Below are 23859 nucleotides of genomic sequence, written 5' to 3'. Positions count from 1 at the left end.
ACAAAACAGTTTCACAGTGACAGGATGTCATAAAGGTAAGACACAGCAAACCAGGCAAGCTAGGAGGCAAGTGTCTGTCAACTAAGATTAGCTTGCACAAGTAGACAGATACCCAGCTATATACTGTACACACACACAAACACACCTACACACACACACACGCACACACACAAAAAAAAAAACCTCTAGCACAAGCTTTTTTGCACTTAGTGAAATTAGTCTTGTGGGTCCGGCCTTAATATAATCAGTGTCCAGTTAATGATTCTAATGGCGAGGGGAGGATGTCTGTGTATGTGTGTGTGCGTAGCTGCACATTTAGGACAGACAGATTGGTTGTAGGACAGATACAGTAGATAGAAACAGTGAATGGCATCTCCTGTTGCAGGGTGTCAGAGGTCAAGTTCATACCGGTCTCTCCTACCACCCACCAGCTGCTGGTCTCAGGGGACAGATGGGTTGCTTACGTGGGTGCACACGCCTGTGTGTGTGTGTGTGACAGAGGGAGAAACACTGGACATCCCTAATCCCCCGTCCCATCCAAGGTTTTAGGCAGTGTCATAGTGTCTAGATAATCAAAAACATTAGAGCTGAGATGGCAATAATTTCCAATATTCATCAATTTGGTCCAAAAAAAAAAAAGTTTTCTTTGTCTCTATGAGTTTTGAACAGTTTACATAGAACACCATAGGCTGTGAGAAATTTTAAATGGTATTTTTTCATTATTTTCTGACATTTGTTTAACAAATGAACTGATCCAAAGACCCTGATGACGATAAACTTTAGTTGCAGCTCTTCTGTTATAAAATTCACAATTCACTCTAGTCCATATCACATTCATTCAGCCAGGACTCAGTTTTTGGTGTTAGCAAAACATAATATTGTCTTAATTTTCTCAAGGAGTTCGGTTAATACAAAGCCCAACATGTAAAAGATAAAAGTAAAAGTGTCTAGGATAGAAACCCTGCTAAATAACTGCAAAGACGACAGTGACTCTTGTTGCATCACCCCTTCTTTATCCTCAAGTGATTAAAACATCACAGGTACAAGTGAGTCAGAGGTGAGAAATTAAATTGTCAAAATAGCACAAACGCAATCCAAGGTGGAAAGGAGAATAGAAATATATCAGTGTTATTAGTGACGGAGTAATTTTCTAATCTTATCGTTTGGACTTTTTGGAAATGAGAGATGGAGTCAAAAAAAGAAGAAAAAGAGAAGAACAATGGTTGTTGATTGTACAGCTACATATGTCAAAGTGTGAACATAAGCTTTACTGCAAATGGCAGTCAGCACATGGCATCCTAATCTTTGACAGTTCTGGCGGCGAAGCGTTCAGTCACTTAGAGCTGTACAGGAAGTAAACTCTGACAACTGGGGCAGAAGTTACAGTCAAAACCAGAAATCCCACACTACTGGAGAGCAAACTAACTGAGCTGTTTGTAATCAATGGAGCCAGCTAATAGGATGGAGGTAACCCAGAGGTTAGAGAAGGCTTCAGTTTGTTCAAATCCCCCGACTGGCTGGAAAAACACAGGCAGGAAAAGTGAACAGGAAATATTTCCTTCCTCCACAGCAAACACTGAGGGGCCTTTAAAAGGCAATGGAAAATCAAATCCCTGACTACAATGTAAATATGTAATTTGCGGTCTTGTGTGCATACAAAGCATGTAAAACATATGCACAGTTAAATGGAATTGGCTGTGGAGAGGCAGCAATACTGAACTGACACGAGCGATCTTTCTTTAGTAATAATATAATTCTATTTAATTCTAGTATGGTCATTGTGGAGAGCTAGCATTTCAAGCATCCTATCCTAATTAAACAAATCTCGATATTTATCACAAATCTCAATACGTCAATAAAAAGAACACACATCTGGAAGAATTTAGATAACTAATGCACTGTTTATTCCAAACATTTGTCATTTTATTTCATTTTAACTGAATATCTTTGACTTTTGGACTAATGGTCAGACAAATACAAGATGGCACCTTGGACTCTGGGAAATTATAATGATTGACCAAAAGATTAAATCAATTAATTGAAAAAAAAAAAAGAAAAAGAAAAGCGGCAAATCCATGTTTACCACTGGCTGTCGCTGGTTTATAGGTGGGACCTGTGTATGTAAAGTCACGTCTTGATTAGAGATGTAAAGGTCTGTGCATTGATTTCCTGTCAAATCTGTTGTCCACACCACCCACAAGATCCTGCAGGAAAACACACGGAGGGATAAAACACTACCCTGTGCCTGACCCTGAAACTCTGACCCACAGGGCTAAGCCAATCAGCTGCGGCTTTTATCCTGCATGTGTCTGTATACAGACGTCCGTGCATGCAGGCCTGTGCTGTTCTGTTCAACATCCATGATTTTGTTCATGGCCTCACAGACACACACACACACACACACACAAGCTTTAATCTGACCAGTGTGTTCAGAGGATGACAAATCAAAGCACGCTGCAGACATTCCTCAACCTTCTTCTCAGAGCCATAATGGGCTATTTTGGCTGCTTGTATTCTTAGAAGTTGGATGCCTGCAAAAATAGGACTATTTTTTCAATGCTGGCCTGAGATGATGGCTTTATTATGCTTGTGATGGCAGACAGTCTTGGCAGCTGGCTGCTTAGAAACACTAGAAGCTGACTGAGGAGTTTCAATAGAAAGATGAGAGAATAAGTACAGGCTTCAAAAGCATAAATTGTATAGAAAACAATAGAAACAAGAGTAACCGACTGCAGCTTAACAGAGGCTGATCGGTGTCACATATAGAAGGTAACTGCAGGCTCTTTATAGAACCAACACAATCAGTAGAGAGTAATTAGAAGTGAGGGACAGAACCAATTGAAAGGGGCAAATTAGACCTACCTGGACTTTATGTAATTAAGGTGTGTAACTGTTGTCAACATGTTGGTGTCTTACTGTTGTGGTAATAGCCTTTAATTCCCACACGGTAATGCAGACACGCAGCTGGGTAGCCTTGAATAAAATCAACGCAAAGGGCAAGCTGATAATCAAACCTAAACATCAAATATCACACTGGATTAACTGTGGCAGGATTTCCCAGTATAGTCCACTGGGAGCTTAGAATTTATCCACCATTAAAGGTCCTCAACACACATTGCTCAACTCCAGGATACAAACAGACAAATAAACAAAACCAAAGGAAAACAAGCTGCCCAGGCTGGTGTTCACTGGCTGAAACCAAAAACAATAAATAATACAGGGAAACTAAAGACAGTTAAAACTGTCATGAAGAAATGATTAATTGCAGACTTTGTCATGTTAAACCACATTATCACTGTGGTGAGCTTCAATAGTAAATTACACATAGAGGGGGATCTGGTGTGTGCTGCTCCTTGGTAACGTTTCTCTGTTCGATTTAAACTAAATGGTGAAAAAGTTTAAACTAAATAATGAAAAGTCAAACCCATGGCCTGCCTTTACTGTCCCAACCCACACACACACACTCACGCCCCTTTCCAGAGAGATGTTGTGATATCATAGTGTCCACTCCGGAGAGAACAACGCACAGCACTTAGTCCAATTGGACTGAGTGATGACCTACGGCGTGGCACATCATCATATTCATTTATCCACCCAGCCCTCCCCTTATTACTATCTCATCTAGGAGCTCTGAACAGACGGGAGCAGTGGGTGAATGGGTGGATGGATAGATGGCTTCTTTCAGCCCACATCCACTGTTTGAAAAACGATCCCTACCCCCTCCCCTCTGTGCATCAATTAACTTCTGCCTGCAGGGAAAGAGATAGACAACACTTAACAATAAATGCCAACAAAGAGAACACAGGAGTGAACACCAAGAACTAAACTTTGCCACTGTTATTCTTATATTTTGGTGCCATGTGGTTATGGTTGTGGTGTTTTTGCTCTGCAATGTCTGCAGATTTTTGTTGCTGAACTGGTAGTTTGTGCAGCTAATACCAAACACGGCACCTCCTTCAGCTGAAATCCTGTTCATGACAAATCTTTGCCCCCCAAAAAAGACCAACCATCCCACCACCAAGTATTTTGAAAAAGAAAGACAAGATTCGATAACTTTGCAACAATACTGAGTTTTAGCAGTGGAAACAGTAAGAAGTTAAATGTTTATTTACAGTATGCATGTCACAAGTTTGACAGACATTGTCAAGATTATAGCTGTCACTACTGGTCTTTAAATAGTCACTGTGTCAGTCTGCAGCTCTGTCAAAGTCTCCTCTCCTCAGGGACTGTCAGAGACCGAGCAGTCTGAGTCAACAGAGGTCATGGTTGCCATGTACTGTTCTTCATCATCTGATTGGAACAAACCTGGCAACCTGCTCCCTAAGCATAGCTGGATATAAGCATGATGAGTCGCTGATTAGACACAACCAGCACACACATGGAACAGCTTCTCCATTTTAAGCAACTTTATCACGGAGCCACTCATGCACAGCTGCTGTTGTTCCGAAGCAGTCGCATACAACTACCCCACAATACTGTCACGACACAAATTTTTTTTTTTATGCCACGCTGTTTAAAATTACAAGTACTACAGCATATCTATTTATTTATGCTTACAGTCTGAATTTTATGGGAAACACAGACTGAGCCTCTAACACACCACGTGTGTGCAGTGCCTTGATTCAAATGTACAACAGCCATAAACTGACAGAAATAACTTCCATTGCACCAGAGGTTTTGTAGGGTTAAGCCTATTTGCTGTAAATCACTTATACTTCATATCACAACTGACCATGCAGGAAACCACGTTGCTGGCTTTCGCAAATTTGGATGCACTTCGTGTACCACTCCAGGCATCCAGTGGTTTCATTTTATTAGATTCAGTTCATTTTAAATATGTAAATCAATTAGCAGGCTCCTGAAATCGATACTCACATGCACAAACAAGCCAGCGATGTGTGATGCGATATGTGTGTGTACATACAGTACGTACGCGGAGATGAAGTGTCATCCGCTAATGCTGTTAGATAAGACAGACATCTGTGGCCTTCTGTGGCACAAAATAGCTTAACATACGAAAATGTCACTTAATCTTTAGGCCAGTGTGTGTGCGTGACTGGGAGGTAAAAAAAATTCTTTCTGTTGGAGGCAGTTTTTTGACATATGCTTACACTTCAAGTAGTGTACTGTATTAGAGTGCATCTATGTGTGTGTGCTTGAGTGTGTGTGTGTGTGTGTGTGTGTGTGTGTGTGTGTGTGTGTGTGTGAGTTGTTGTTGCACACATCTTTTTCATTTGAGCAAAGCCATTAGATAACCTAGTGATTCCATTTGAAGCCTTTTGCAAAATTCCAGTCATGTCAATGAAAACAGCTCTGTGAGCACCACTAAAAGCATGGCTCTCACTGCACACACACACACACACACACACACACACACACACACACACACACACACACACACACACACACTCAACAACAACAACAACAACACAACCCAAATACACACAGACCACTTCTGGAAGCTCTGATTCTATGAGTCAAACACACAGGATGAAACTGGGTGTGTCCCCTGTTCAAGTGATAGAAAACTCAGCAAATATATGAGATATTTAATAAATATAAGGCAAGTACCGTGTGTAACATAATAGATTTTACATAACAGACACTTGATTTTCTGTTGGCAAAATGCTAATTAATTTAAGACTCTGCTATCTAAGAAGCCCAAGGTGATGTTTTCCAGTCGCCTGCAGTTCTTTGACTGCTGCTCAGACAAATTAAAGAAAAGTCATTACTCAAGGATGAACTGAAGTATTTTGAGGTTAGCATTTATTATCATTTAGGGCAGTATAGACCAATCAATTAACCCCTTAACACTCCGGCCTAATTTGCCCAAAACACCTGTCAAAAACATGCCCAAATTAAATTCAAAGCTGTTCTTGAGCCCTTAGAAGGACATTCAAAAGTTTGGTCTCTTTGTGAAGGTAACACTCTAAAGTTTTTATTTCAGCAGTCTGATCTACTGTAGGTGTAACTGGTATCGAGTAAGAGAATATTAAACACAGAAAAAAAAATTTTTTTTTTCCTTGCCTGGATTTTTTTTTTAAAATGCATCTTTCTAATAACCTGGGCTTGTAGGATAGGATTAGATGACAACATATTTCTGTAGACTGAAGTCCTACCCATTCCATGTTAAAATTTCATAGCAATTGTACAAAAAATTGACTGTTTTGCACAGGTTTTTCAGTGGGTATGTCCAGGCGTTCTCAAGAGCTATCCAAAATGGCCACTTTGGATAGCTCTTGGGCACGCCAGGTGCCAAGTGTATAACTCCTGAATGCTTCAACATACAGACATCAATGACGGCTCTAATGAAAGGTGACACTTAGAGGAATCATATTCCATATTGATTCCTCCAATATATTAATATTCATATTAATATTCATATTCATATTCACAATTAGTAGTACAAAAATCGTTATGGAAGAGAGAACACATTGAATGCTCATTATTCTATTGAAACTAAACCTGCATTATAAGAAATTAGTCAGAAAAAGTGCTATGGTCAGAAATCAACGCCTTTATGTGAATGAATCACATACTATTCACAGCAAACTGTTTACATATTTACAATTTCACCTTCCTAAGTTTGGCCACCTGGTTAGCTCAATTGGTAGAACATGAGACTCAATATCTCAGGATCGTGGGTTTGAGCCCCACTCTGGACGGCACCACCTCCACCTCCCCAGGTGGTGAGCCCACAGGTGGTGAGCCCACCGTAGAATTTCGGTGTGGACTGGGCGGCCGCAACCTGGGCCTGGACCCATATAAGCGGCAGATGATGACATCATCACGTTATTCTCAGCATGCCATGCAGTAAAGTAAGAGACTTGACTCATTTAATCAACGGATCTCAGTCTTCAGACAGTTGATTGGTCAAACTGTGTGCTCTTGATTGCTGGGAACAAAAACCCACCGCCACATGGCCCTTTTGCTCTCTCCTGTTTCTAAGTGATGTGTCGGTCGCGACCGCAATGGCCATCTATGAAGTGAACGACGGGAGCCGCAGCCGCTTTGTTTTTGTTTTTTCGTTCACGTGATTGGTCAACTACGTGACGTGCGGCGTGTCCGCACTAAGCCGGGGGGGGGTTGCGGTAGCGGGGGTTACAGACACAGGAGAGAAAGAGAGAGAACAGCCCCTAAAGAGACAACACGCTGAGAAGGTGACAAAATGAGTGACCGCAGGAAAATTAATTAATTTTACACGTAATTTTACATTATTTTGTTAATAAATCAATTTAAGCAACAAAAAACATCTGCGGAGAACCTGGGGAGCTGAAAGAACCGGCACTTTTTAGCGAGCCGAGCCATAAGAAAATCACTACTGTTTTTACGCACGTACGCACGACTAGCTGACATCCAGTATATTTGTTTACGCACGGTCTTGTAGCCCCTCCTCCTTCTACAATCACAACATGTGACGCTTCCCCGCGACTGCAATTTCATTGGCTACACGGCCATTAGATCAGATTCAGCGTAAGATATGATAGGCGGAGAAGACAAGCGTCAGAGTGGGCGGTGCACTTTAACGTGTTAGAGTCGCTCATTGGCTATTTCTGGCTGTGGGGGGGCCATAGATCTTCCTGGATGGTCAAATGAGGTGTCAATCAAAAGCAGAGGGCAGGGACTACAAACCAAGCTCCATGGTATTAATTTTCAAAACAAAACAGAGGCGACAAAACGTAGAAACGAAGGAGCAATAGTGCACTGTAGTTTTCAGTCGGAAAAATTCGATTGCAACTTTTGATCATTTATGCACCTAAAGAAATGTTTTTGACCGCATTTTTCAACTCGACGTGATTCTTTAGACTTTTCCCGACAAAACAAGACCATTTTTGTTGTTGTTGCGCTGCGTGTTGAACCGCAGGGCGACTAGTAAAAAAATAAAAACAGTGAGCGACGACAGTTATTACTTTGTTGTTTTTTAGAAGATGGTTTAGTTCTACCTAAAGTCGTTGTTTTATCTTGTAAAGGTTTATATCGCTGAAAAGATAAGACTTTCAGCTTTCAAATGATACGCTGCATGCGCACCACCTTAAATGCAGTAGTTATGTAGGTACAAAAAAACCGCTCCGCCGGCGGGCCGTCGGAGCGTTAAGGGGTTAACTGACTAATCAAAAAAAGCATTAGATTAATTCATAATTAATTCATCTCTTCAGGATCAGTGTTCGGGACAATAGGGAAATGGACCAATGTAGTTTTGTCCTTATCTCAACTAAAAGAAGAAAATTAGAAAAAACTTTAAAGAAAAAAGACATGAGTAAGTGTGTGAACATATCAAAGACATAGCTGTAATGTGTGGTAGAGCTTCTTAAACACTGGAAGACACTGTCTCCTTATCTGAGGGTAAGACAGGACAAAAGGGAGACCAGCTGATATGAGATAAATGAATGACAGACTGACAGAAACTGACAGGCAGACAGAAAGAAAAACAGACAGAGACTTCGGGTCAGCGTGGCCCAGAGCAGACCAGACTATAAATAGATCCAATCCTCCTCCGGCTTACAGTCCTGAATCACAGTGACCCGGCTCGCCCTGCATCACCAAGCACGGAGACAGAGACAAAATGAGACAGAAAGTGGGAGACACAGAAACTGAAACAGAGAAAGGCTGACAGATGGAGGTGTACAGAGAAACGAGAAAGAAGGAGGCGAGTTTCTGACAATATAAGATTTTATAAGATATCTTTTTTCTTTCCCTTCCCGTCACTGCTTCCTCCAGCGACAAGCGACTCCAGTCAGACGCCTGTGAGAGGTCAGTCTGGTGTCAGTGGGCCAAAGCTGAGGCTCACGTCGCCTACCCGAAGCCAGCAGTGTAATGATGTAAACATGATGAGGAGCAATGGAGGAGATAATAAGGGGAAAGATAGATATAGTGCTGATAAAGTCTGATGACAATGGTGACGCTAATAAAACCCAAAACATGATACTTGTGGCTAAAAGTTTTACCACCAGTAGTAAGTTGGTACTTTCATTCTCTACTATATTCATGGCTGGTCTCAGTCAGTAACACATTACTTAGTCACATGTTACAGTAATGTGATTACTCTTTTCAGGATTACATTACACACTAAATTACTTTGATATTTGGGGGTCAGGTTGTGCTTTGTCTTACTGTGAGTTTGATGGAGAGTTGATATCAGTTTGGTCTGTGTTCAGCGGGCACACTGTTCCAGGACATGGTACATTTGGGATTGCTTGGGTTTTCTTTTTTGAGTTTTTTTTGTGTAACCAACCTTCTCTAAGTCAGGACTTCTGGAGAGCTATGTGCTGTCACCGAGGCTAAGCTAGCACCTTGATGGTCAAATAATCCCTCCAAACTGTAGGCAGCCTGCTTGTTAAACAGTAATTTCTTGTTTTGCATTTCCATGTGTGTCAGGACGAACACCCAATCCTTGAAACACCTCGCCCTCTAAACCCCAACCATCCACTTTTTTTTCATCCATCCTCTGCAGTATGCTAATTTGACAGAGACAGACACCAGCTCTGCTCTACCGGACCCCAGAGACGGACCTAGTGCACTGCCACAACTCAGCCATGAGGAAGAAAAGATTAGAAGAAAAGAAACAGGAAAGACAAGAGTCTACAGCCATACTCCAGCCTCTGTGAGGTTGGCAGAGACATGCTTTGAGATATGATGCTAAGATGCTCAAATCTATAAAGCAAAGGATCACCAAAACTCATGACTTAAAGTGACTACAGTATTTTGGCCGTCTCATGTAAATTCACAATTAGAAATCTCACCCTGACCAGTTTTGTATAAAGTCCTGCAATTAATGTCAAAAACTGTCAAACTATGAATCAGTCCAGGTGCATAAATAAACAGATGGCAGGACACCACACATCACTGCACAAGAAAAATCCCAACCATGAAGCCACAATGTGAAGGTTAACAGACACAAAAATGAACCAAATGGTCATTCTTAGATGTCAACCTACATCAACAGAGGTTTCCAAGAAGACTCAACGAAGACAAAAACTCAGCCTCCATTACAGCAGGTTTCTCTCAGGACTGGACCTTAGACAGTTAACTGCATTTCTGTTGACACCCAGCAAGTACTTTGTACTAAGTTTGTAAAAAGAATATGCTTGTAGACATCACTTTTCAGCGTCTATGCAAAAGCAGAATTTTAGAGGAGATTTAGCTTCATGCTGATACCCATAAGAGGCAGTACTATCTCATGAGATCAGTAAGAACTGCAGCATCTCCCACCTACTTATGTTTACATGAACCTGCTTCCCCTCCTTTTCCTGGTGATTCCAGTTCAAAGCATACTGTAACACAAAATCAAACACCTTTCATTACTTAATAATGACGTGTCCTCGCCTTTGCTCTGCTTTAAGTGTACAGCTTTGCACAGCTGTAGAAAACTGTGCCTTCATTTCCACCTCTCGAGCATGTCACATCTACAAAATAATGTAATTCAAGTTTAATTTGCTCTGTCCCTGTGGCTGCTCCCGGTCATTTCAACTTTTGCGCAAGTCGTGAGTTCACATTGTGAAATACGCTGTGGCTCAAGTTAAACTTATGATTATGAGAAGAGGACTTGCTCAGTCATGGTTCTTCGATGCTTCTCTGTTCTCAAATTGAGGATGAAAAACAACAGCACAGTAGTCTGAATGTGTGTTTGTGTGTGTTGGGGTCTGAGAGACATCGGAGGAACTCAACCAAAACATGTAGTGACACACTGTGTATCCTCCTTTCCTCTCATTTTGTTTTTCACTATAATGTTCTCTGTTCCGCATAATGTCGTGCATGCTTAAAGAAACAGTCTTCAGTCGGTGTGTGTGGCGCACCGGGTGTGTTAAGTTGAGCCATTAAATGAAGCTTAAACAGACCTTAGCTGACCTGCTGGGAGAGACCATTAACATCAGGTTGCTGCGCAGCATTGTGCAAAGAGTCTGTGCGCCCCTGCCAGGACCCCCTAGAGCGTTTAGTTAGAAAAGTTCACTCTGACCAACGGGATAACAAACATGACTACAGCTTCACCTCCTTTAAACTTCTTCCTGTGGGGAAATAGCAGAAGGGGGTATGGGCTCTCCTTTATGATCCCAAAAGCTGGGGGCGTTTACAACATGGCAAGAGGGCAGCAAACAGGAAGGTATCGAGGAAGAATGAAATTATTTTTGGGGTCCTGACCTTTGCCTGAAAGTCTTCTTGCAGCTCTTTTACACAGTAACCATGGAGGACATCCACTGACATTAAAAGACTTAGTGAATCGACAGAAAACGAATCGGCAAACATTCTGAAAACTGATTGTGCAGTTTTTCAATCATAAATACCAAAAATCAGTTTGTTCATTTATGAGGACTTACTATTTTTATGTCTTATGTGACAGTAAACGAATATTTTTGGGATTTCGACTGTTGTTCAGTCAAACTATTTACCATTTATAAGCAAGATATAAACAGATTAATATCTATAACAAGGGATGCACCGAAATGAAAATTCTTGGCCGAAACCGAAAACTGAAAATGAGGAAACCTAGGCCGAAAACCGAAACACCGAAAGAATTATGCCACTTATTGGTACCTTTGCATTGACCGTGTACTAACCTCACTAAAATTGCAAGGCATTGCGATTACATAAATTAATATGAACGTTTCAAAGAATTTAAACAAGACTGTAAAATTAAACATGTTCTCTCATAAAAACACAAAGTGCATATAAGTCAAGTGCATTTTAAAATTTTCGCTGTAGGACTACAACATAATAGTGTATCAAAACAAAGATTGCCATAGCCCATATGTTAACCGGAGGCCTTTAACAACAACAAATGCACCAAGAGTTGCAGCGCTTTAAGTTTTAAACTTCCTTGCCTTTTCAAAAACGTCCGCCACAGACGGAGTGGGCGTGCTCGGAGGGATTTTCCTTTTCTGCGCTGCATTCCTCTCATATTCAGGGCAGCGATCGAGATGTTTGGATTTCAGATGATACATTAAACCCGACGTGGAGAAATTCTCTGCAGATGCACCTCCTCTTGAAATTTCGACATTACATGTTTTGCAAATCGCTATCCGTGTGTCTTTCTCAGATTTACTGAAACACGTCCACACAGCAGCCTTGCCAGACACGCTCGTACCGGCCGCGGTTTTCGCTTGCGTCATCACAACATCCGGTTTCGGCCATGTTGTTTCGGTGATAAAGTCTTTCGGCCGGAAACCGGAAATGCACTTTTGGGCCGTTTTGCGGCCGAAAATTTTCGGCAGCCGAATATTCGGAGCATCTGTACCTATAACACAATGTAGTTATAAGCTGATACGATTATTTATTAATGTCCAGCATTTTCAGTACTTACAACGTCTCTTGTCTTTAAGTAAATAAGAAACACAAATAAATTACGACTTCATGAGTGTTCAGTGTTTCCATGTTGATGGATTCACAGAGCGCCTTACACCTGCAGGCTTTTTTGCAGGTGTAACATTTCATTGAAAAATGTTTATTTTCTCTCTAACATTACTCGTTAAGCTGCTCTGATTTTGTGAAGACACTTCACTCAGTGACCTTTGTGGATCATGTACATAATTAAAACGTGCATACCGTACAGTACATGTCACAAGTAATATGAAACATCAACAAGTAATTAATTTATGCTTACTCAGACAAGCTGTAATGTGAGTGAGATAAACTGATAAAGGTATGTGCATGACACATGTCAATAACTACAATATTATCCTACTACTGCAAATAAGTTCACTGAGGGAGAGTTTTTCAGTTGAAATATTAATTTTCAAGACTGTGAACTCTACTAGAGTTGAGGAGAGGGAGAGACATGAGATAAAAATACTACTTGAGGTGAAAGGGACATGTGTACACCAGGTGAGTAGTTTGACTCCCTTATTTATCCCCTGCATCGACACAGTCAGCTGTTAAAGCTGCAGCACATAGTCTGCCACACAGGCCTAGCAATTAAGGTACTTTGAAAACTTTAGAAGTTAAATCTAAACACACAGGCATAATAAACAGGTTTATATTCAGTGTGGCTTACACTTTTACTGGATATTATTATCTCCAGAGCAAATAAATGTCCAAAAATCCACTTTATCCACAGACAAATCTGCGGAATCCGCCCAAAGATCATTGTGTTTTTAAGTTTTCTTCATCCTGAAGATTCATCCTTTACGGATCATGAACCTCTTTTAATGGTAATCACTCTGCATCAAACTGTTGGATCAACAGACCAACACTGTCATCCCAGAAAAGATCCCTGCACCAAAGAGGGAAAATATTTTATTTAAAAGTATTGTGGTATTGTGCAGAATCCCTTTTTAACCTTCATTTTTCATTAAATTTGAACTGAGAAAATCCTGGGCATTAGTGCTGCATCATCATCTCATCATTTTTGCCCAGTGACCCCAAACTAATGGTCTTAGTTTTACTGTTCTCTTAAAATAATCGACCAGAGCAGGAGGCTGTCCAGCATGTGAAAGTTTGACGCTCCGTTCACTAAGTGGAAACACTGACATCACAGCATCCCCCAAAAGTAATAACAGCGAAATATAAACAGCAGCCACCGGTGGTTTCTTACAGTGCTGCAAGTCCAATTTTTTCCTCCTGCTATCTCAACTATACTGCACTGTGGCTAAGCAAATACAACATGAGATTAAAGGTAAATTAGATTTATCACAACTGCTCTGCCAGCTCCTGTGCCACATGTCATTAAGTACATTTGAAAGCTTATCAGCATTAGAGCTGAGAGCATGACCCTGCCGCTAGTTTAAGTCAACAAGAACTTCATGAGATTTGTGAGTTTAATTTACTTTTTAGACTCAAAACTTCATCTATGTTTACCTATGTCTTGAAAATTCAGTGTAATATGTTTAATAATTTCTACAGCACTAATCAGTACAACAAGAGTTTTGTCGTACTCACCATTCTTCTGCTCTTAGCTTTGTTTTTCAACATTAATTTACAAATTTTCTCAAAAACACTTCCACTGCTCTAATGGTTTTTTAATCTCTGTTAAACTCAAACTTCCTGCACACGTTTTTTTTTAATTAATATCCTTCCTGCAGCTAAAAAGGCATACACCTTTCCTTTTCTGACTGGCCTTTAATGTGGAACTGCAGAGTTTCATTCAACTGTTGCGACTGAAAAAACTGCATCAGTTTTGATCCTGGTTTTTTTTCTTTGCTAATTATACATTCTGAGTCTCAAAATGCTAAATCAGTGGACTACTCTTAAAGAGCTGCGAAAATCCAAATCAGGAAAACTTTATTGATCCCTGCAGAGAAATAGCTTTGTTACAACTGCACAACATGCAGCTCAGAAAGAGGAAGTAAATAAGTTTTTTAAAAAAAGCTAAAAAAATACAAAAAAAAGAGGTATTAATAATAATTAATACACTGTAAGTGAATACTGACTGTAAAAAAGTAATGTGTGCGGTGGAATCTCCAGGCCTCTTCAACATTAACATACAGCAGGTCCAGGGTCCTGTCTCCTTTAGTAGTGCAGTCCACAAATGTGGGGAGAGTCCTGTCCAGGTGAAATCCCCGGAGATCATGAACAAAGCACTGGGCTTCAGAGTCTACAATCTTGTAATAGAATGGATGACGTCACACATGGTTGCCATGGTTAGCTGAGGATGGGATGTAAACAACAACCAAGGTGGTGTGTGAGAACTCCCTGGGTATGCAGTATACATAGCCAACAGTTCAATGCCTGGGCTGCTGAAACATTCCTTTGTAATGTGACCAGGGTGGCATCGTGTGTTGTTAATTATTTCCGCCCTCTGATTTATTCTTGTCCACCCAAACTGAAAGTCGTCGATGGCAACGATGGGATCTGGAGTGTCTACCTGCATCCATGTCTCTGTGAAAGACATAACACTACACTCAAGGAAGTTCCTCCAATTCACCACTGTGGCCGGTGGCTCGTCCATCTTAATTGTCCGGCAATCTCATGTTGCCCATGATGATAGAAGGGAGATACGCTCTTGTTGGTCTCTGCTGGACCCAGCTCTCTTCCCTCATCGCTTTGTTCCTCCTCTGCAGCCTCTGTGTGTCATCTTTGTGATTTCTGTGGAGATATGTTTTGTTCTGTTCGCCACACCAGCCAGCTTTAATGTACATTGTTTAATATACCATGTGAACTATTTGAGTATAGATATTTCCACCTGCCCTCTGTGTTTGTCCCTTCACTTTTAGTAACAACTACTTGTTTGTGCTGATCATATTTGAATACCAGCTATTACTGGAAAGGTATGACGGCTGCATTTCCAAAACTGCAGGCTAATTTTACAGTTGAGACAAGCTATTGACTAGAGGATGTTTAAAAAGATGACAACACCCAAATTAGCACTAAGAATAGATCTGGAGTCAAATACTGGCACCTTTATTCCAAAACATAAATAACACTGCCCGGGTTTCCAGCCTTGATGTGTCAGAGTGCAGCCTTGATCCTCGTTTTGTGACAACTAATCACTGATGAGCGGCTGCTCCAGGAGACACACACAGACACACACACTTATCTCTTGGTTATTCCCAGAGAGAAGCGATGCTGACCTCCATTGCGTGTGTGCAAGTCTTTATAGTAAAACATGAACACACACATGAACACACATCCACAGTGCTACAAAACTGAAATGCAGCCGGTAAAGCTGTGTAAAGAGTGACAGCTGACGCAGATCGTGTTTGACAGCTGAGCAGTCATAGTTGTCTGTATAAGTAAGTTAATCCTCTGAAAAAGCAACTCATGACGTTATTTTACATCTTCCATGAACCCTTTACAATTTCTATCAAACCAAATCTATGATGTTCGATATCTATGTTGAAGCTTGTGGAACGAGTCTTGTTTGTAGTATGTGCAAAAACCAAACTTAACACACAGGATCAGACATTGTGTGCGCTACACTTACGGTGCAAGCTTATAACGCTTTGTGAAAGCAATGAGCCGCACGCACTGTTACCACACCGTTCTTCAAGGAGTGTGCTGTTTTACAGCTGCACAGGTTGGAAAGGATTATTATGCTTGCATGCGTAATATGTCATGGTCATTTGCCAGTGATTAAAAATAATTATTATTTATTTATATTTCCATTCACAGATATTGTTCAGCTGCTGAAGCTGAGTTTGGTTGTTCTGCAGGGCAAAAGTGATTAAAATATTTTGATGTAGACAAATATTTGCACAGTCTACCTGGAAGGATGGGACACGGTGGTTATATATAAACTGTTATTTCTTTTTTGGCAAGTACTGGATTTATTAATTGCATACCAACTTCAATATAAAATGTGTCTAATTTTAGCCCAAATAAGGAAAAAATATTATGCAAGTTACCATTTTTTGATCTAAAATGATCCTGGCTCTGGATCACTGGAAAAAGTGCTGACATCAAACTGCCTTGATACTGTGGCAGCTAATTTTGTAATTATAATCCACTGATGATCAAGTGGAGGTCGTGCTTCATTCCACTAAAGCCTTCGCAAAACCTGCATCATTGCCCACATTTTCAAAAAAAAGTGTGTCAAGGCAGCAGGCTCTGAATAGGAGCTTTACTGTGAGCAGACTTTTATTATGAAAGACTGTTTTGATTGTAACCTTGGAAGCAGACACAAACGCACCAACTGTGCTGGTGGTGTGCCAGTCAACAGGAGTACATACTTCAACCAAATGATGCAGCTCCATTGAATTTACTGGGATACTACAAACTGTTGTTAGAGCTGGACTGCAGCTTTCAGCAGGGATTATCAAATGATTTGAACTTAGCCAAGAGCCTGCAGGCAGGTGTCAATTGTTAAGGTGAAACTACAATTAAACAGATATAACCAACAAGGCAACATACAGAAGAGAGAACAATAAACTGAGCGTGTATGTGTGATCAACTATGGGTGTGTGTGTGTTTGTGTGTGGTTGTTCAAACATCCTCCTCTTGGGAAAATAGCAGCCTTGTGCAAAGAAACCTTAGTGTAAATGGAGATAATAACAACTAAAGGTGAATAAATATTGACACAGATCACTATCAGGGGTGCAAAATCATCAGGAGTGAAAAGGGTGACAAAGATGCAGGGTGGGGTGCGATGGGGGTGTCAAAGACGGGTTAGATATGACATTTATTAATATATGTCGCAACCACTATATCTAAAAGAGTCATTTCAATTCAGCTTGTGTCATTTTCAGTGAGCCTGGCATTTGCCTCCATCTCAAGCAATATAATCAGGCTACTGCAACAAGTGCTCCATTTAACTACATAATAAGCAACATAGGTCCCTTTTAGCTAAATGTCCACACCATTGTCTCATGGATGAGTCTCATGTTCCAAAACAAATTTAAAGGCAAGTACTTTGATTATGTTGTGGTTATGACAGTATTTGCCAAAACAACTCAACCATATCGGGCTAATTAACAGTTCTAAGCGTAACATTGTCATATAAGCCAATAAAGGCTAACACTGTAAGAGATTTTTGTCTGAAGACATGCAGACCTCCCAGAGACGGCCCTCTTTGGTCTTCTGTCTTCTCAGGTGCACTGCACGTGCCTAGTACAGAAGTCACGAAACTTGTGTTTTTCCTTTTTTTTTTTTTTTGGATAATTCCAAAGGCGTGGTGACACGCCTGCGTACGTGACTATGCTGTGTGTGCACGTGGCTGCATAAATGTGTGTTTGTGTGTGTTTCTTTGCATTTAGAGACAAATTTGGATGTCAGCACGGTTTCCTGGTTTTGGCTGCATTACATCTGGTTTGCATCTTGTAAAATGAAAAGCATAAAATGTACACCAATAAAATGATCAGATATGCAAAGTCACATGTTGCAGACTGTCTGCTGAATGGATAAATAATTAAATAATATCCAGCTTTGAAAAGGAGATTGCTGAGTGAAATGAGAGCGGGAGAGGGATGCAGTGAAAGAAGTTAAATGAGGCAGAAACAACAGTGTTTATTAATGTGTCACTCAGAACAGTGAAGTATGATTTGGCAGCATCAAAATAAATCAAATATTAAGGTAACCGTAACAGGCTGAAGTATTCAAAGCCTCCACTCCGTGCAAGACATCATTTTATGTTGTTCCTACTACTGCAAGGGCTTCACATATTCATCTTTACCTCTTTAAGACTGTCTACAACCACATGACCTAGGATGGTTAATGACAGGTTAGAAGCACCTGGGGGATGCAGAGCAGTTTGTCAATTTGCACTGCATTTACATTTTCCTTATTGTCAACAAATTCCATGAAAAGACTAAAACAAACATCCTTCCAACAACCAACAACATCCTACAAACAAGTTTTATATGTGTTCCTCGGCCGAGTATGTATCTTATTCCCCTGTGTCATAAAGCACCACTGTTAAAAACACATCAGTGAGCCTCACTGTTACACTGCCTGACATGTTCCTTCACTACAATGAGTAAATCCAAAAGACACAACCCTGTTAACATGAAATTTATAGAGAAGCAAATGTGCATTAATCCACCACAGAAAACAGTCCCCCACAAACGCAGAACTTATTCCTGTTTGGGTACTGTTCGCTAATTCTCGGCACTCCAGGTGGAAAGACAGGCAAGACAGTGTTGTATGACTGCAATGCTAAATTAGTGGAGCACTCTTTCAAGACTAGCAGAGGTCTGAGAGGTGGTTTTTACTTTTCCATCTGCTCTACTCTCACAACCATAAGACACAGGCTTTACTCTGGAAATGATTGTGTGGATTAAATTCCTAATAAAAGAAGCATTTACTTCAACGGGTGCCATCACATCAAAGCCCCCCAAACCAAAGTAAACAAAAAGTCACATTTTTCAGTGGCGTTTTCGGGAAAACATCAATTTATCTGACTGACGTGTCAGGCCTTCTGAATGGGTTTCCTCGGGCTTGAGATTTAAATGGTAAATCTGACTGCACTGTGTTACTATTCATTGTACATGACACCCAGTGAATATGGTGACCAAGTTTATGTAAATCTCCGCTGTCAGGTGTGAAGGATAGGATGCATGTAAGGGAGCTGTTGCCATGGAGACACGCTGCTTGATTGACAGCATGACAGTAGGTGTGTGATCAGGAATAGATTATCCCCTGGCATGTCTGAAGAGCCTGGAGAGCCGTGGACCCACATGTATACAGACACACACGCACACACACACACACACACACACACACACACACACACACACACACACACACACACACACACACACACACACACACACACACACACACACACACACACACACACAGACAGCCAGGCATAGCTAATGGTCTTTTCAGGAATTTAACAGTGTCCATTTTGAATTTCAAAATGTACAGAAAATATCAGATTTACCAAAGTTCAAGTACATTTAATGTCAAAAAATACTGAAAATGCCCACTGACTAATTTTGCTTCTGAATTCATGCTAAAATCTATGGCTGCAATGATTAGTTGATTAACTGATTAATTATTGTGATAAGTGAATCATAATTTTCAGTCACTTTAAGCAAAAATGTTGAATATTTGCTGTTCTTATTTGATCGGATGCCGTTTCTTCCACAGATAAGATTGGCAACTGAATATCTTCCACACCACGAACTAACAGCATCAGATTTTTCTCGGAACCAGACCCTCTTCTTCGGGCCTCAGGTCTCAGTTGGGTCATTAAGTTCACAGAAGAGTTTCACATCAAACCAAAACAACCACGTTTCTCTGAACTGCACCGAACACTCTCAACTGATCTACCCCTTTAAAAAAAACACTGGCTTTTTGTAAAAACCAAGAACAGATTAACTGTGGCTCACATATAGTACAGTGTGCGTGACACATGATAAGGTAAAACTTTTATGAGGCAGACAGACAGAGAGAAACAAACAAACACAAGAAGAAGAGATGAAGTAAAATTAGGAGACTTCGATGTGAGTATTGCCAGCATGATGTGATCTCACTGTCACACTCAAAGACGTGCACACTAACACACAGTCACTCACATTATTGTTGGATGCCTCTCCCATGTGTGTACCCTGCTTTATTGCCTTCTCAATCTTCCAACTGTTGCAATAAATAATCTCAATAAAAACCCTTCTATCTTTTCTAAAACAATATTATTTCTCTACTTTTTTTGGTAACTTACTTACCTGTTAAGTGTAATTACTGCACCCATTTCACAACTAAATACGAGTCCAATATGTGTGTGTGATCTTAAACACTGAAAGAAACACACAGTGCATTCAACCACCTCTGGTGCTGTATGTCAACCATGAACAAACACATGAACATAGTCCTTAACCTGCATGCAGAGCTGCAATGATTAATCAATTACTTCACAGAGAATTAATAAGCAACTATTTTGAGAATCATTTGGTCTTTTAAGTCCATTTTTAAACATAAATGCCAAATATTTAATGGTTCCATCTTCTTAAATTTGAATCTGATGACATGGTCTTGGGATCCAGGGATTTATGGTTGATATTTTTCTCTCCTTTTTGATGTTTTATAGACATAACAAATAACAGATTAATCAAGAAAATAACTAGCAGATTAATCAGTAATGAAAATAAACATTACAGCTCTAACTGGATGTTTCCTCGTACATTCAGGACAAGTTGGATTGAATCAGGGGTGCAACTAAGGATTATTTTTATTATCAGTTCTTCTGTCAATTACAATAATTGTTTAGTCTACAAATTTCAGAAAATAATGAAAGTGTCTATCAAAGTTTCTCAGATTCACAGTCCAAGGTATGCCGTTTACAACCATAGAAAACTAAGAAAAGCAGAAATTCTTCACAGAGAAAGAAGAAGAAAACCGTAGGAGTATTTCCTTGACAAATGACTAAGAAAAAAGATTAATGGGTTACCAAAATGGGTTCAACTAATCAATTAATCGACTAATTGTTTCAACAGAAGCAGAGAAACAATACATAAGACAGAGCTATTTAGAAGCACACAACTTGCTCACACAAGCATTGGAGCCAGAATACAACATAAATAATAGCATGAGCATCTGCACACTCCAGTTTGCGCAGGGGTCATTATGGGACTCAAGCTTTCGAGCAATGGCTTTCTTCAGTCTCCACACATGAACAAATCTGCTTCCGTTGTCAGAGGAGGGACAAATAAACAAGACGTCCTCCATGACTCACACGCCCTGACAAGACAGCAACTGGCAAGTAAGCTCATACACACACACACACACACACACACACACACACACACACACACACACATACTGTACATACATGCAGATGGACACAGGTGCACGCACATACAGTTTCCATGGAGTAAGGCTGCAACTAATCATTTAAAATCTTCAGTTAATCTCCTGAGTATTTTCTCATTTAATCGATTAATGATTGATTGATCGATTCAATTCTATGACTTTCAAACACACAGAGCGTCAAGCCCCTCAGCCAGCGCCTGGAGGCCTGTTTATTAATCCATCCATGTTCTCTCCCCTTGTTTCCTGTGCGTCTGTTCTTTTTACTGCTGAATCAAGGAAAAATATGACCAAAAATCCTGAAGATAAAACAAATGCACAACAGAGCAGAACCAGCCTGAACCAATCAGAATAGAACAGGGCAGAGTTTCAACACCAATGTGCTGAAGTGATTAGTCCACTGACAGAAAAATCTGACCGTTTGAGCCACTGATCAGGCGGAAATGACATTCACTCCTTCCAGCCTGTCAGACGTGAGGACTGATTCTTTTCTCTGCTTCGTGTCACTTTTTATTATTTTCATTATCACTTAGCAAAGACAGAAAATTAATCTGCAACTCTTTTAGTAATCAACTAATCGTTAGTCGCAGCCCCACTAATTTGTAAATTCGGCCTCTAGTGACAAATCAATCCCCTCAAAAGTAACAGTCTCAATCAGCATCCCCAACACTATATGGCAAATGAAAATTTTATTCAAGTTGGCTCCCACATGATGCCATATGCTTCGGACAGGGGGGATAATGATGAACAGATGAGAGAGAAAAAGAGGGCAAGATGACTATGACAGGAGGAGAGTCTTGGGAAAAAAACACACACCAAACCTCAGTACACACACGCTTATCAAGGCTCAGTTTCAAAGGCTTGATAAGAAAAGAAGAAGGTTTGCATGCTGTGGGAAGACTGACACCATGATTGTGTTACAATGCACCATTTCTGCTTTGGAGCATGAAACCCTGACCGTCTCACTCTCTCTTTCCATATCTACATCTTTCTCTTTCCATATATGACTCTCACTCTCTCTCTCCTTCTCATCAAATATTCACAGTTGGTCCCATTAAACATTCACCACACAGTGCTGCTACGTTTATCTGCCCTCCGCCAATCAGCCTCCAGCGAGTGCACTAGAAGCCCACCAAAAGCCTGAAAACACACACACACATGTCGTATGCCTGCATGGCCTGCGATGCGGCAGCTTTGCAGAGAGGAGAGAGGGGAGGAAATGACTAGAAAGAGAGAGGAAGAAGTGGCAAAAGAGACAAAGACACTAAAAAGGAAGGGAATGGTGGCTGAGGGAAAAATGAGACACATGAAAGAAAATCAGACGAAAGAAATGAAGCAAAGAAAAAGAGTCTGAGGGTCCACTCCTCAGCTCCTGTCCATGTTCAGAGAGAGCAGAGCAGCCTTGCACCTCAATAATTCAACAGTGGGACGAGTGCCGCCAGCCTCTCCCCCTCTCTCTCTGACATCACAAGGCCTTACCTAATAACAGAGTAAAAATACTCTCACTTTACAGTTCGACACAATACGTGACACGTAATTGTAGCTAAGAATAACATGATACACCGTCACGACAGATCTCACTGCGAATAGCGTTTCCTTTCCTTTTGGTGTTACATTTTCCAGTCATCCGCCTCACGCGCGTCTGATGGAAACGACACCCTCCTGTTTCAGTCAATCAGGTAAACGCAACCTGGAGCTGCCAAAACGCAGGCGACCTACATTCAACGCAGCGCCTGAACGCATCCTGACGCTGCCGCTCTACTAACGTGCCACTCACTCCTGCGTAGACTGTTGCCAAACAAACACTGTCAACAATTGCATGGCACTTACCATTTTACAGACTGGACATTAACTTTAGATGGTACATTGCTTAAGAGCACCAACTTGTTTGAAGCCAAACACAAAGGCTAATTTATTTAAGAGATGAGTAACCACAGCAAATAAATCTAGAGCTGGAACAATTACTCAGTTAATCGATTGACAGAAAATTAATTGGCAACAGACAAAATTAGCACCGCGTGGGGAAAAAACCTGCTTCATAATTCACCTCAGTGAGCTCACCCAGCTGATGAAGACGGCAGCCAAAAAAAGTTGAACTAGGCTCAACTTTTGCAGCAATGCAATGCATGCAGTCATGAGGACATGGATTTCAGTAGACAATAACATACATGCAGGTACACATTCCTAATAGAAGTGATCGACCTCATTCCACTGTTTATCTTGCAGCTGTGAGACGGAGAATACGGTGACTGTCATCATGATAAATTTCCTGAGTTGTAAAACCTGTCTTGTAGTCCTGTAAACTACTGTTCAGTGTTACAGACATAACCTTGTCTGTAACCTTGTCCTATAACATACTGAAATGAATGTTTAATGCAGAGAAATAGTAGGTGTTTACATATTCTGAGAAAAGTGCCAATTTACAACAAAGCTAAAACACAGAGTTTATCCGCGTTCCAATATAAATCTTGTAACTGTGTACACTTTCACAGCCTCTGTGAGTGGAAACAGTGAGTCACAGTGGTCACGCTCATGACTGTATCTGTGACAAGCTACCAGCCTCACAGAACTGATTCTATGGGAGACGAAAGATTTGTACATACATTGCATATATATTTTTTTTAAAACCCCAATAACCTATACTGATTTTGAAGAAACTCCTAAGCATGCTGCACCTCAGGCCACACCCCCAATCAGCGATGTCCCTTGTCAACTGTCTGTCAACACTTGTTTTGCAATCACTGA

The 23859-nt window shown here is 40.7% G+C and overlaps 1 protein-coding gene across 26 annotated transcripts in view; it reads right to left on the bottom strand.

Moving 5' to 3' along the window:
* camk2g2 (calcium/calmodulin-dependent protein kinase (CaM kinase) II gamma 2) overlaps nt 1–23859 on the bottom strand; it is a 63269-nt gene that overhangs the window by 31678 nt on the left and 7732 nt on the right. The gene's annotated exons all lie outside the window — the stretch shown is intronic.

Source organism: Toxotes jaculatrix, chromosome 11 (assembly GCF_017976425.1).
Source record: "Toxotes jaculatrix isolate fToxJac2 chromosome 11, fToxJac2.pri, whole genome shotgun sequence".
NCBI lineage: Eukaryota > Metazoa > Chordata > Actinopteri > Toxotidae > Toxotes > Toxotes jaculatrix.
This window is presented reverse-complemented; position numbering and strand designations above follow the sequence as displayed.